This window comes from Oncorhynchus gorbuscha, unplaced genomic scaffold, assembly GCF_021184085.1.
Source record: "Oncorhynchus gorbuscha isolate QuinsamMale2020 ecotype Even-year unplaced genomic scaffold, OgorEven_v1.0 Un_scaffold_8023, whole genome shotgun sequence".
NCBI classification, from domain to species: domain Eukaryota; kingdom Metazoa; phylum Chordata; class Actinopteri; order Salmoniformes; family Salmonidae; genus Oncorhynchus; species Oncorhynchus gorbuscha.
Genome location: NW_025751289.1, coordinates 1 through 15809, shown reverse-complemented (window position 1 = coordinate 15809; position 15809 = coordinate 1). Strand labels below are relative to the sequence as shown.

Sequence of the window (15809 nt, the reverse complement as noted above, 5' to 3'; positions counted from 1 at the left end):
AGAGGGGGTAAATGGAAGGGAGAGGGGTAAATGGAAGGGAGAGGGGGTAAATGGAAGGGGGAGTGGGTAAATGGAAGGGAGAGGGGTAAATGGAAGGGAGAGGGGGTAAATGGAAGGGAGAGGGGGTGGGATGGAAGGGAGAGGGGTAAATGGAAGGGAGAGGGGTAAATGGAAAGGGAGAGGAAGGAGAGGGGGTAAATGGAGAGAGGGGTAAATGGAAGGGAGAGGGGGTAAATGGAAGGGAGAGGGGGTAAATGGAAGAGGAGAGGGGGTGGGAGGAAAGGAGAGGGGTAAATGGAAGGGAGAGGGGTGAGGAGGAAGAGGGTGAATGGAAGGGAGAGGTGAAATGGAAGGGAGAGGGGGTAATGGAAGGGAGAGGGGGGTGGAGAAGCAGAGAGGGGGTAAATGGAAGGAGAGGGGTGGAGGAAAGGAGGGGGGTAAATGGAAGGGAGAGGGGGTGGGAGGAAAGGAGAGGGGGTAAATGGAAGGGAGAGGGGGTAAATGGAAAGGAGAGGGGGTAAATGGAAGGGAGAGGGGGTAAATGGAAGGGAGAGGGTAAATGGAAGGGAGAGGGGGAGGAAAGGAGAGGGGTAAATGGAAGGAGAGGGGGTAAATGGAAGGGAGAGGGGGTGGGAGGAAAGGAGAGGGGGTAAAATGGAAGGGAGAGGGGTGGGAGGCAAAGGAGAGGGGGTAAATGGAAGGGAGAGGGGTGAATGGAAGGGAGAGGGTGGGAGGAAAGGAGAGGGGTAAATGGAAGGGAGGAGGGGGTAAATGGAAGGGAGAGGGGTGGAGGAAAGGAGAGGGGGTAAATGGAAGGAGAGGGGGTAAATGGAAGGAGAGGGGGTGGGAGGAAAGGAGAGGGGTAAATGGAAGGGAGAGGGGGTAAATGAAAGGGAGAGGGGGTGGAGAGGAAAGGGAGAGGGGTTTGGGTGGGAGGAAAGGGAGAGGGGTGGAGGAAAGGAGAGGGGGTGGGAGGAAAGGAGAGGGAGGTAAGTAGAAGGGAGAGGGGGTAAATGCAAGGGAGAGGGGATTAATGGAAGGGATAGGGGGTAAATGGAAGGGAGAGGGGTGTGAGTGGAAGGGAGAGGGGGTAAGTGGAAGGGAGAGGGGGTAAGTGGAAGGGAGAGGGGGTAAATGGAAGGGAGGAATGGGAGAGAGGGTAAATGGGAGGAATGGGAGAGAGGGTAAATGGAAGGGAGGAATGGGAGAGAGGGTAAATGGAAGGGAGGAATGGGAGAGAGGGTAAATGGGAGGAATGGGAGAGAGGGTAAATGGAAGGGAGGAATGGGAGAGAGGGCAAATGGGAGGAATGGGAGAGAGGGTAAATGGGAGAGAGGGTAAATGGGAGGACTGGAGAGAGGGTAAATGGGAGGAATGGGAGAGAGGGTAAATGGGAGGACTGGGAGAGAGGTAAATGGGACGAATGGGAGAGAGGGTAAATGGGAGGAATGGGAGAGAGGGTAAATTGGAGGAATGGGGAGAGAGGGTAAATGGGAGGAATGGGAGTGAGGGTAAATGGGAGGAATGGGAGAGAGGGTAAATGGGAGGAATGGGAGTGAGGGTAAATGGGAGGAATGGGAGAGGTAAATGGGAGGAATGGGAGTGAGGAGGGTAAATGGGAGGAATGGGAGTGAGGGTAAATTGGAGGAATGGGAGAGGGGGTAAATGGGAGGAATGGGAGAGAGGGTAAATGGGAGGAATGGGAGTAAATGGGAGGAATGGGAGAGGGTAAATCTGGGAGTGAGGGTAAATGGGAGGAATGGGAGTGAGGGTAAATGGAAAGAAGCAAATGTCAATTTCAGTCTCTGTCTGCAGTTCATAACTGGACGGCGGAGGACACAGTCCAGTGGCTGAAGGAATCTGTGGAGCTGCCTCAGTGAGGACGAGCTTCAGAGAGTTCCGGATCAATGGAAACACTCTGCCTCACGGTGACTACATTATCACACAACACAGAATATCACAGATACCAACAACACCACTGAACTGAATCGTGTCTTCCATGATGTGTAAACAGTAGTGATTTTGTGCGATGGTGAAGATATCGCGTTGCACTGCTTTATCAATATGTAGATATATGCTAAAAGCGGTTTCAGGTTTAGTTTGAAAAGTTGAAATGCACATCATAAACAATGAGCTCAATTTGTTACTCAGACCAATGCTCCCTTCTGCTGGATATGTAAGGTTAATGCAGGTGGAATGGGAAGAAATGATCAAACATGACACACACATAAAACATTTGCCCACTTCGACTAGCAAAACATCTCCTGCCCATGTTGTCCGATAGTCACGTTAGTGCAGTTTAGACATCCCAGTTCATGACCCGAAGTCAGCAGGCGATTGTTATATCAAGAGTCACCTTTCTATGGACTTGATCTTGTTTAGATGGGACCAATAACACCGTCTTAATGACACGAAGGGGAGAGTCAGAGCAGTTCCACTAGAATCTCTTCAGGAATGAGACTCCATGTACTCATGTAAGGAATGACTATATGGATAGAGGAGGAGGGTTGAAGAGGGGTTGAAGGGGGTCAGGGGTGTTGTTTTACCCCCCGTACCCGTCGAAGTGCTGACTCATTAAATGATGTCACAGCAGTGGATTGAGTGTCACTGGCTGCCATGTTGTCTGATCTGGTTTAAGATATATGCCATTTAGCAGGACGCTTTTATCCAAAGCGACTTACAGTCATGTGTGCATACATTCTACGTATGGGTGGTCCCGGGAATCGAACCCACTACCCTGGCGTTACAAGCGCCATGCTCTACCAACTGAGCTACAGAAGGACCACAAGATGGTGGTGGCACGAGTACACCGACATGTTCAGACACACTGATACACACACTGATACACACACGGACACACACTGACACAACACACACTGACGCACACACAGGAACACACACTCACACTGGCACACACACGGACACTCACGCGCACACACACACACACACACACACACACACACACACACACACACACACACACACACACACACACACACACACACACACACACACACACACACACACACACACACAGTTCAAGACAGACCTTGTCTTACTTGGTCATGTATCACATACTGTAGTTGGTTGATCAGCGTTCTCTATTCTCGTTCTCAACACGTTTTCTCTCTCTGTTTCAGATTGGCGGCGAACGAACCGTCGTTTATGTCGGGTCAGCTGAAGATATTAGACCAGCGACACAAACAGAAACTCAATCTCAAAGCACTAGATGCTGTGCTCTTCGGCCCTCCCTCACGTAAGTACACTATACATACGTGTGGGTTTGGTGCCACTGCGGGGGTGTCTGGGTACAAACAGAACCATGTTTACTCATCATATGTCTTCTTCCATCAAGGAAATGATCAACAATATGACTCTGTCCCCTCCCATCTCTACATTCACAGAACCTTTTTACCAAACCATCAATCCAAAGATACCATGCATACTATTGTACAGCTTTCCTGTAAGGTCAATACGTCCTTAATGCTTTTTAACGTGTGGGTGGTCCCGGGAATCGAACCCGCTATCAAGGCATTGCAAGGGTCATGCTCTACCAACTGAGCCGTGCGTGGACCGCCAATAAACACCGTTCCATTCCACCCCTCTCTCCCCCCAGGTCCGCAACACAACTGGTTGAAGGACTTTGTGTTGATGGTATCTATAGTGATCGGGGTGGGGGGCTGCTGGTTCGCTTATATCCAGAACAAGTCTTCCCGGGTCCACATGGGTCAGATGATGAAGGACTTGGAGAGCCTGCAGAGTGCTGAGCAGAGCCTCATGGACCTACAGGGACGGTACGTAACCTAGTAGTTTTCATTAAGGTTTTATAAAAGGTGTGTATTCTGTATATAGATGTTACAGGTATTGTTCTGACCTCACTAGAACACCTAGCCACCGTGTTAAATGATGTCGATCTCTTTGTGTAACATGTTAGGCATTGGACTGGGCCCAGGGTTCGGGTGGTGAAGGTGGTTGTTTTGGGTGGTGAAGATGACTTTGTCAGGTTTTCATGGCTCTCCCCAGGTTGGAGAAGGCCCAGGAGGAGAACCGCACAGTGGCGGTGGAGAAGCAGAACCTGGAGCAGAAGATGAGAGACGAGATCAGCGGGGCCAAGAAGGAGTCGTACCGCCTCCGCGAACTACGCCAGGGGGCCGGAGTGTGAGCTCAGCCGCCTCAAATACGCAGAGGAGGAGCTGGTGCAGGTAGGAACCATTGAGAGTGTGTCGCATGTCCTTAAGGTTGCAAAACTACCAGTCATTTACCAAAGTTACCAGAATGTTTACTAATTTTAGTAACTAACAGGTCATTTATGGAAACCATATAACTGGACAGTACTCTAAGTGTGATAGGACCAGGGATTGACCATATAACCAGACAGTACTCTAAGTGTGATATGACCAGGGATTGACCATATAACCAGACAGTACTCTAAGTGTGATATGACCAGGGATTGACCATATAACCAGACAGTACTCTAAGTGTGATATGACCAGGGATTGACCATATAACCAGACAGTACTCTAAGTGTGATATGACCAGGGATTGACCATATAACCAGACAGTACTCTAAGTGTGATAGGACCAGGGATTGACCATATAACCAGACAGTACTCTAAGTGTGATAGGACCAGGGATTGACCATATAACCAGACAGTACTCTAAGTGTGATATGACCAGGGATTGACCATATAACCAGACAGTACTCTGTGTGTGATAGGATCAGGGATTTAATCACCTGATTCAGTGTGCTAAATGTTACATACTCTGAACAATTTCTTGTAACAGCAATTCCCTTACCCATCTTAATAACAGTCTGATCTATGTGTTCCCTTACCCATCTTAATAACAATCTGATCTATGTGTTCCCTTGCCCATCTTAATAACAATCTGATCTATGTGTTCCCTTACCCATCTTAATAACAACATGATCTATGTGTTCCCTTACTCATCTTAATAACAACATGATCTATGTGTTCCCTTACCCATCTTAATAACAATCTGATCTATGTACCCATCTTAATAACAATCTGATCTATGTGTTCCCTTGCCCATCTTAATAACAATCTGATCTATGTGTTCCCTTACCCATCTTAATAACAACATGATCTATGTGTTCCCTTACCATCTTAATAACAACATGATCTATGTGTTCCCTTACCCATCTTAATAACAATCTGATCTATGTGTTCCCTTACCCATCTTAATAACAATCTGATCTATGTGTTCCCTTACCCATCTTAATAACAATCTGATCTATGTGTTCCCTTACCCATCTTAATAACAATCTGATCTATGTGTTCCCTTACCCATCTTAATAACAATCTGATCTATGTGTTCCCTTACCCATCTTAATAACAATCTGATCTATGTGTTCCCTTACCCATCTTAATAACAATCTGATCTATGTGTTCCCTTGCCCATCTTAATAACAATCTGATCTATGTGTTCCCTTACCCATCTTAATAACAACATGATCTATGTGTTCCCTTACCCATCTTAATAACAATCTGATCTATGTGTTCCCTTACCCATCTTAATAACAACATGATCTATGTGTTCCTTACCCATCTTAATAACAATCTGATCTATGTGTTCCTTACCCATCTTAATAACAATCTGATCTATGTGTTCCCTTACCCATCTTAATAACAATCTGATCTATGTGTTCCCTTACCCATCTTAATAACAATCTGATCTATGTGTTCCCTTACCCATCTTAATAACAATCTGATCTATGTGTTCCCTTACCCATCTTAATAACAATCTGATCTATGTGTTCCTTACCCATCTTAATAACAATCTGATCTATGTGTTCCCTTACTCATCTTAATAACAATCTGATCTATGTGTTCCCTTACCCATCTTAATAACAATCTGATCTATGTGTTCCCTTACCCATCTTAATAACAATCTGATCTATGTGTTCCCTTACCCATCTTAATAACAATCTGATCTATGTGTTCCCTTACCCATCTTAATAACAATCTGATCTATGTGTTCCCTTACCCATCTTAATAACAATCTGATCTATGTGTTCCCTTACCCATCTTAATAACAACATGATCTATGTGTTCCCTTACCCATCTTAATAACAATCTGATCTATGTGTTCCCTTACCCATCTTAATAACAATCTGATCTATGTGTTCCCTTACCCATCTTAATAACAATCTGATCTATGTGTTCCTTAATAACAATCTGATCTATGTGTTCCCTTACCCATCTTAATAACAATCTGATCTATGTGTTCCCTTACCCATCTTAATAACAATCTGATCTATGTGTTCCCTTACCCATCTTAATAACAATCTGATCTATGTGTTCCCTTACCCATCTTAATAACAATCTGATCTATGTGTTCCCTTGCCCATCTTAATAACAACATGATCTATGTGTTCCCTTACCCATCTTAATAACAACATGATCTATGTGTTCCCTTGCCCATCTTAATAACAACATGATCTATGTGTTCCCTTACCCATCTTAATAACAATCTGATCTATGTGTTCCCTTACCCATCTTAATAACAACATGATCTATGTGTTCCCTTGCCCATCTTAATAACAACATGATCTATGTGTTCCCTTACCCATCTTAATAACAATCTGATCTATGTGTTCCCTTACCCATCTTAATAACAATCTGATCTATGTGTTCCCTTACCCATCTTAATAACAATCTGATCTATGTGTTCCCTTACCCATCTTAATAACAATCTGATCTATGTGTTCCCTTACCCATCTTAATAACAATCTGATCTATGTGTTCCCTTGCCCATCTTAATAACAATCTGATCTATGTGTTCCCTTACCCATCTTAATAACAATCTGATCTATGTGTTCCCTTACCCATCTTAATAACAATCTGATCTATGTGTTCCCTTACCCATCTTAATAACAATCTGATCTATGTGTTCCCTTACCCATCTTAATAACAATCTGATCTATGTGTTCCCTTACCCATCTTAATAACAATCTGATCTATGTGTTCCCTTACCCATCTTAATAACAATCTGATCTATGTGTTCCCTTACCCATCTTAATAACAATCTGATCTATGTGTTCCCTTACCCATCTTAATAACAATCTGATCTATGTGTTCCCTTACCCATCTTAATAACAATCTGATCTATGTGTTCCTTACCCATCTTAATAACAATCTGATCTATGTGTTCCTTACCCATCTTAATAACAATCTGATCTATGTGTTCCCCCATTTAATAACAATCTGATCTATGTGTTCCTTACCCATCTTAATAACAATCTGATCTATGTGTTCCCTTACCCATCTTAATAACAATCTGATCTATGTGTTCCCTTACCCATCTTAATAACAATCTGATCTATGTGTTCCCTTACCCATCTTAATAACAATCTGATCTATGTGTTCCCTTACCCATCTTAATAACAATCTGATCTATGTGTTCTGACCGTGATAAAGCTGCGTCCAACATGACCCTGAATAGTGTTTTTTCTCATATTCCTTTATATCTTAATCTCATCTAAAAAACGAGTCCTGATTGAACCCACTGTCGGGCCAGCCTTTTGGTATGTTCGTTTTCCTAGTGAATGCAACCAGGTTATGATCACTGCCACCCAGTGTCACTGATACAGCTTTAGAACAATGTTCAGCCATGGTGGTAAAGATGTGATACCGGACCTATCAGTGAACATTCTGGTTGGTGATGTCATAACTTAGGTCAGGTTACATTCATTGGAAACAGAAATTACTTTCTATTTGGACAGTTTGTATTCAAAAAAATCACTATTCATATCTCACAAAAAAAATATTTCCCTATTTTCATCAGATAACTTATCCAACATTTCGCAAATTACATCAAGATATTTCACATCAGCACTAGGTGACCTATAGCAGCAACCAACTAGTATAGGTTTCAAATGTGGTAAATGCACCTGTACCCATAGTGCCTCTAATCCATTCAACATTAAGTCCTGACATTGTTTTGCTGGAATATGACTCTGGATGTAAACTGCAACTGCGCCCCCATATCTATTTCTGTCCCTCCTGAACATATTGTCTCCATGTATAGAGATCTCAGCATCCACAATAGAAGAGTCCAAGTGAGTCTCTCATATTGCCAATACATGGATATTGTTTGACTGCACTAGACAGCGTATTTCATGAATTTTGTTCCTTAAACTGAATATATTCTAGTGAGCAATTAACATACCTTTCTTTGGTATATTTACAGTATTTATATGTCTGGAATCAGTTGTTGGAATCTGAGAGAGAGATACTCAGTGTGTGTATGTGGGTAATGTATACTTGAATAACCAATTTTTCTTATTTTTTCATATAAAATATTCATTTTGGTAAAAATCTGTGTCAATATTGTCCACAAGTTTTAGTGGATAGACTGTGTGGTGAAAGAGAAAATAGCCTAATATAATGAAAAAAGCATCTCATCAACATTTAGAAAGCTTTTAGAAAAAGCCTTTTTATCAGACACAACAATATGGAGTGGATTTCTGGTTAGTTACGTGATGACATCACGTCCCCTGAGTACCTTCAAAATTATTTGGCAAAAAAATAATTTATTCGAAGAACCGTATTTTTCATCATAATTTGTCGCAAAAAAAGAAAGTTCGACAAAAATAATAATCCATCCCTGCCGAACACCATTTAATTTAAAAATGTATCGTTCTTTAGAGCATTTCTTCTATCTGTCGTTTCCATTACACACGTCACAGTGTTTTTCTTTTGAGATATTGCTTTTGTCAATGAAAACCAGCCTAATTACATAATTAGCGATTAACTCTGCTACTCTTCCAACTATAGATTACTTCTGCCCCCAGTTTAGCCCCCAAAACATTGACAACAAAAACATATAGACATTAGTCAAATAAGTGTGAAGAATATAAAGTATACATCATGCTGAAACACTCATATTAAACACCAAGGCTATTCACTAAGTTGATGTTTATGTGATCATGTTTTACAGCTTTGACAATCTATTTTTCATATTTAAAACAGCTTGTTTTATTATTTGATCTTGTACGTGTTATGAAAGTGACCTAAAAATCCTAAAAACAATTTCTCACGGGTACAATTCCCTCCCTTTGAAACGCTCAAACAGAATACTGTCCACCTGTGTCACGTGAAATACTGTCACCCTGTGTTGCGTCAAATCCTGTCTCTCTGTGTCACATGAAATACTGTCCCCTGTGTTGCGTCAAATCCTGTCTCTCTGTGTCACGTGAAATACTGTCCCCCTGTGTTGCGTCAAATCCTGTTTCTCTGTGTCATGTGAAATACTGTCCCCCTGTGTTGCGTCAAATCCTGTCTCTCTGTGTCACGTGAAATACTGTCCCCCCCGTGTTGCGTCAAATCCTGTTTCTCTGTGTCACGTGAAATACTGTCCCCCTGTGTTGCGTCAAATCCCGTCTCTCTGTGTCACGTGAAATACTGTCCCCCTGTGTTGCGTCAAATCCCGTCTCTCTGTGTCACGTGAAATACTGTCCCCCTGTGTTGCGTCAAATCCTGTCTCTCTGTGTCACGTGAAATACTGTCCCCCTGTGTTGCGTCAAATCCTGTCTCTCTGTGTCACGTGAAATACTGTCCCCCTGTGTTGCGTCAAATCCTGTCTCTCTGTGTCACGTGTGTCCCCCTGTGTTGCGTCAAAATCCTGTGAAATACTGTCCCCCTGTGTTGAGTCAAATCCCGTCTCTCTCTGTGTCACGTGAAATACTTCCCCCTAGTGGTGCATACAGTACAATGCAATCCCAATTACCATATGAATGCAGTGTGGAATTCAGAGCATATGCTTACCACACAGAATACTATTCCTCTGTGTATACTGGTATTCCACAGTAAAGCATTTGACATTGTTCCCCTGCACATTGCATAGTACCATCCCCTTACGTACAGTAACAGTACTGCCCCCACTTTTATGCCCCCTGATACCGTTTTAATTCATACGCGTGTGACGCCTAAATGTGCCCCCCCCCCTCCTCCTGTCTCCAGGTTCGTATGGCCCTGAAGCGAGCAGAGAAGGAGATGCAGACGGAGTGGTCGGTGCCCGACGCCCTACAGATGTGGCTACAACTCACCCACGAGGTGGAGGTCCAATACTACAACATCAAAAACACAGCGCGGAGCTGCAGCTCACGGTCGCTAAGGAAGAGGTAACTTCCTGGAGAACAAATGACATCGCTAAGACATCACTTCCTTTGAGAGAGTTTTTCTAAGTAGGAGCAGACTTTAGGGGATTTTGGTTCAAACCTCACTGGGTTCTGAATTTGTAAACTAGTTGAGTGTTCAATTCTGAGGTGCAATTTGGAACAAGCATTGCCCTTGTATAATTGAAAACTTACTCGCACAAAAGCACGCACACAGATACACGGACAGGCAAACACACACACACACACACACACACACACACACACACACACACACACACACACACACACACACACACACACACACACACACACACACACACACACACACACACACACACACACACACACACAGAAACAAAATTAGTTATTTTTTTCTAATGAGTTTTTAATGACACAGCTAAATTACTTTTTAATTGCATTGTTTTTTTTGCCTTTGTTTTGCCTTTGTTTTTGCCTTTGCAGCTAGACTGACTCATCAGGCAATTTCAGAAGTCAATTAAATGTGGCGCTGTGATAGCACAAACCAGGAGACACAGCAATATGTTGCTCTCATTAAAGTAGATGTGTCCCAATTTGAGGACTTATTGATAAAACTAGTCTCTGTAGTAAATTGTATTGTATATCAGTCTGGACACCAGTCTGTTTCTGCTCTAGCCAACAGATTGTGGTCTTGGCAAGATGTACAGTACCTTCAAAAATAATTCATTCCCCATTATGTTGTGTTACTGCCTGAATTTAAAAAATGGATTACATTGACTTTGTATCTCACCCATCTACACACACAATACCCCATGACAAAGTAAAAACATGTTTTTAGAAATGTTTGCAAACATATTGAAATACAGAAATACAGTATCTCATTTACATAAGTATTCACACTTCTGAGTCAATACATGTTAGAATCACCTTTGGCAGCGATTACAGCTGTGAGTCTTTCTGGGTAATTCTTGAAGAGCTTTGCGCACATGTATAAAAAATTATTCAAGCTCTCTGTTGAGTTGGTTGTTGATCATTGCTAGCCAGTCATTTTCAAGTCAAGCCGATTTAAGACAAAACCGTAACTGGGCCACACAGGAACATTCAATGTTGTCTTGGTTTGGAACTGCAGTGTATAGTTGGCCTGGTGTTTCAGGTTATCATCCTGCTTGAAGGTACATTTGTCTCTGTCTGGAAACAGACTGATCAGGTTTTCCTCTAGGACTGTGCTTCGCTCTATTCTGTTTATTTTTATCCTAGAAAAACTCCCTACACCTTGCCGATGACAAGCATACACATAACTTGATGCAGCTACCACCATGCTTGAAAATATGAATAATGGTACTCAGTGATGTGGTGTGTTGGATTTGCCCCAATACATAGCACTTTGTATTCAGGATATAAAGTTAATTTCTTTGCCACATTTTTAGCAGTTTTGATTCAATGTTTTGGAATATTTGTTTTCTGTACAGGCTTCCATCTTTTCACTCTGTCATTTAGGTTAGAATTCTGGAGTAACTACAATGTTGTTGATCCATCCTCAGTTTTCTACTATCACAGCCATTAAACTCTAACTGTTTAAAGTCACCATTGGCCTCATGGTGAAATCCCTGAGCGGTTTCCTTCCTCTCCGACAACTGAGTTAAGAAGGGCACGCCTGTACCTTGTAGTGACTGGGTGTATTAATACACCATCCAGTGTTGTTAATACCTTCACCATGCTCAAAGGGATATTCAATGTCTGCTTTTTAAAATGTTTTACTCATCTACCAATAGGTGTCCTTCTTTGCGAGGCTTTGGAAAACCTCCTTAGTCTTTGTGGTTAAATCTGTTTGAAGTTCACTGCTCGTCTGGGGGACCTTACAGATACTGTAATTGTATATGTGGGAACAGAGATGAGGTAATCATTTAAAAAACATGTTAAACACTTTTATTGCACACAGAGTGAGTCCATGCAACTTATTTGACTTGTTAAGAACATTTTTACACCTGAACTTATTTAGGTTTGCCATAACGAAGGGGTTGAATACTTATTGACTCAAGACATTTCAGCTTTAAAATTTTTTTTTTAATGAATTTGTAAAAGGTCTAAAAACATCATTCCACTTTGACATTATGGGGTTTTCCTATGTTGGCCATTTGACAAACATCTCAGTTGAATCCATTTTAAATTCAGTAGCTGTAGGAATGTATTCATGAACAGCTGCTACAATGGGCGATTTTTGACACGATAAGGCACGAACATGCATTGTAGCAGAGAATGGAAATATTGAATGATAGTGGGGATCAGCCATATTTTTATATTTATTTTACCTTTATTTAACTTAACTGACAAGTCAGTTAAGAACAAATTCTTATTTTCAATGACGGTCTAGGAACAGTGGGTTAACTGTCTGTTCAGGGCAGAACGACAGATTTGTACCTTGTCAGCTCGGGGACCTTTCGGTTACTAGTCCAACGCTCTAACCACTAGGCTACCCTGCCGCCCCATATAGTGTTGTTAGGTTCTCATTCAGAGTGAAAACTCAACCGACATGAATGCTTCACCAAGTTTATTCTTCCCAGAGAATCAATACAGCTGCATTAGACACATTTTCACACAAGCACTGATATTTAACCCTTCCTCTAGGCTACAGTCTCCTCCTACACATCTGTACAAACAGTGTATCTTTACTGCTAGGCTGAGTCTCCTCCTACACATCTGTACAAGCCCTGATATTTAACTCTTCCTCCTAGGCTGAGTCTCCTCCTACACATCTGAACACACTGATATTAAAACCTTTCTCCTAGGCTGAGTCTCCTCCTACCCATCAGTACAAACATTGTATCTTTACTGCTAGGCTGAGTCTCCTCCTACCCATCTGTACAAACATTGTATCTTTACTGCTAGGCACAGTCTCCTCCTACCCCATCTGTACAAACATTGTCTTTACTGCTAGGCTGAGTCTCCTCCTACACATCTGTACAAACAGTGTATCTTTACTGCTACAGGATATTTAACTCTTCCTCCTAAGAGAACACACACTCTTTCTCTCCTACCCCATCTGTACAAAGTCTCCCTCCTATCTGTACAAACATCTTTACTGCTAGGCTGAGTCTCCTCCTACACATCTGTACAAACAGTGTATCTTTACTGCTAGGCTGAGTCTCCTCCTACACATCTGTACAAACAGTGTATCTTTACTTTGCATAACGTTTGCAAAACGTTATGTTTGGCGTAAAAGCAACACAGCTCATCACCCTGAATACACCATCCCCACTGTCAAACATGGTGGTGGCAGCATCATGGTTTGGGCCTGCTTTTCTTCAGCAGGGACAGGGAAGATGGTTAAAATTGATGGGAAGATGGATGGAAGACCAGAATACAGGACCATTCTGGAAGAAAACCTGATGGAGTCTGCAAAAGACCTGAGACTGGGACGGAGATTTGTCTTCCAACAAGACAATGATCCAAAACATGAAGCAAAATCTACAATGGAATGGTTCAAAATAAACATATCAGGTGTTAGAATGGCCAAGTCAAAGTCCAGACCTGAATCAATCGAGAATCTGTGGAAAGAACTGAAAACTGCTGTTCACAAATGCTCTCATCCAACCTCACTGAGCTCGAGCTGTTTTGCAAGGAGGAATGGGAAAAAATGTCAGTCTCTCGATGTGCAAAACTGATAGAGACATACCCCAGCGACTTACAGCTGTAATCGCAAAAAGGTGGCGCTACAAAGTATTAACTTAAGGGGGCTGAATAATTTTGCACGTCCAATTTTTCAGTTTTGATTTGTTAAAAAGTTTTGAAATATCCAATAAATGTCATTCCACTTCTGATTGTGTCCCACTTGTTTGTTGATTCTTCACAAAAAATACAGTTTTATATCTTTATGTTTGAAACCTGAAATGTGGCAAGGTCGCAAAGTTCAAGGGGCCGAATACGTTCGCAAGGCACTGTACATGACCCTCTCCCCTCAGTGACATGAATAAGTATGTTTCATCTTCTCAAAACCCAACAGTGTCTTATGTCTTTGTGTCAGGCAGAGAAAATCAAGAGGAAGCGGAGTAGTGTGTTTGGGACCCTTCCACGTCAGCTCACAGCTCGTCACTGGACGAGGTGGACCACAAGATCCGGACCAAGTAAGAGAAGACGGCGTGCTCACCATTCATTTACTCTGCTGTCACGGTGCGGTGCATTGTCCTCTGATCTCTATGTCTTTGTCCATTGAGCTGAATTGATGTGAGACGGCTGATGTGGAAAGGCTTGGGGATTTATGCCAGGTCTATTGCTTACTGACTGAGGCTAGCAGGTTCCCCACATAGGTCAAACTCTACCTATCGGGTATAAATACCTATTAGAGTAACTTGTTGTCCATGCATTAGCGGTAATCTGCTTCAAATATAAACACAGAAGCCCAAGTGTCTGGATAAAGACCAGTACTGCCAGAAGAGAATAGGCCTCCCCTCTGAGCTGGGTTCCTCTCTAGGTTTCTTCCTTCTAGGGAGATTCGCCACCGTGTCCCTGCTTCTACTTGCTCTTTGAGGTCTAGGCCGGTTTGCTGTGAAAGCACATAGTGATAAGTACTGGTATAAAAATGGCTTTCTAAATACATTTGATTGTTTCCAGGAAGTCCCTGTCGGAGGTGACGGCCTGCCTGAGGGAGCGCCTCCACCGCTGGCAGCAGATGGAGAAGCTGTGCGGCTTCCCCCTGGTGCACAACGCTGAGCTGCCCAGCCTGACTACCATACCCTGTACTCAGACCACAGCTGGAGTGGTCATGCCCGCGATCTCGTGCCCCCCTATCCCTCGCCGGTGGGGTGGGCCGACCTCGGCGAGGACACTCCTCCAATCATTCCACAGTTAACCTGTAAGTGTGGAGGTTGTCATACAAATGCAAAAAATACTCCATTTACAGTTGTAAAGTGACAGAGTGTATGACCTCAGTATAACCTCAGTATGACCTCATTATGACCTCAACTTGGCTCAAATAGATTTAAAAATGTGTGTTTTTAATTTGCATTATTGTCCACTATGTATGATTATGATAGTAACCACAGCAAACCCTCGCTCTCTCTGGTTTTTCCCAGCAGCCTCTATGATCTCGGCTCCCTTTAACACGCAATGGCAGCCTGTGCCGTTCGCCGGAGCCTCTACAGCACTTCAATGACGTCAGCCGACCCCGACCTGCTCTCCATGACCAGCTCAGCCCTCTCCTATCATCCCGAGGGGGAAGAGGGATACATCTTCTTCATGGAGAGAAAGGGCATGTTACCTTAACCCACTTCTCGGCCCTATTTTTGTGCGGGTCTGTTTATGATAATGTGTTCAGAATAGAAAGGGGAAAGGGGATACCTAGTCAGTTGTACAACTGAATACATTCAACTGAAATGTGTCTGGTGCATCTAACCCAACTCCTCTGAATCAGAGGGGTCTGAATCTTTGAATATGTGCTAATCTGATTTCTGTTTCTTGCTCTCTGCTTTCTCTGGCTCTCTCTCTGTCTCTCTCTCTCTGGCTTTCTCTCTCTCTCTGTCTCTCTCTCTCTGGCTTTCTCTCTCTCTCTGTCTCTCTCTCTCTGGCTTTCTCTCTCTCTCTGTCTCTCTCTCTCTGGCTTTCTCTCTCTCTGGCTCTCTCTCTGGCTCTCTCTCTCTGGCCTCTCTGGCTCTCTCTCTGCTCTCTCTCTGGCTCTCTCTCTGGCTCTCTCTCT

The 15809-nt window shown here is 43.1% G+C and overlaps 1 pseudogene; it reads left to right on the top strand.

The window, feature by feature from the left end:
* The first annotated feature begins 1574 nt into the window (after window positions 1-1574).
* On the top strand, window positions 1575-15379 carry LOC124029872 (annotated as a pseudogene).
* The last annotated feature ends 430 nt before the right edge of the window (window positions 15380-15809 follow it).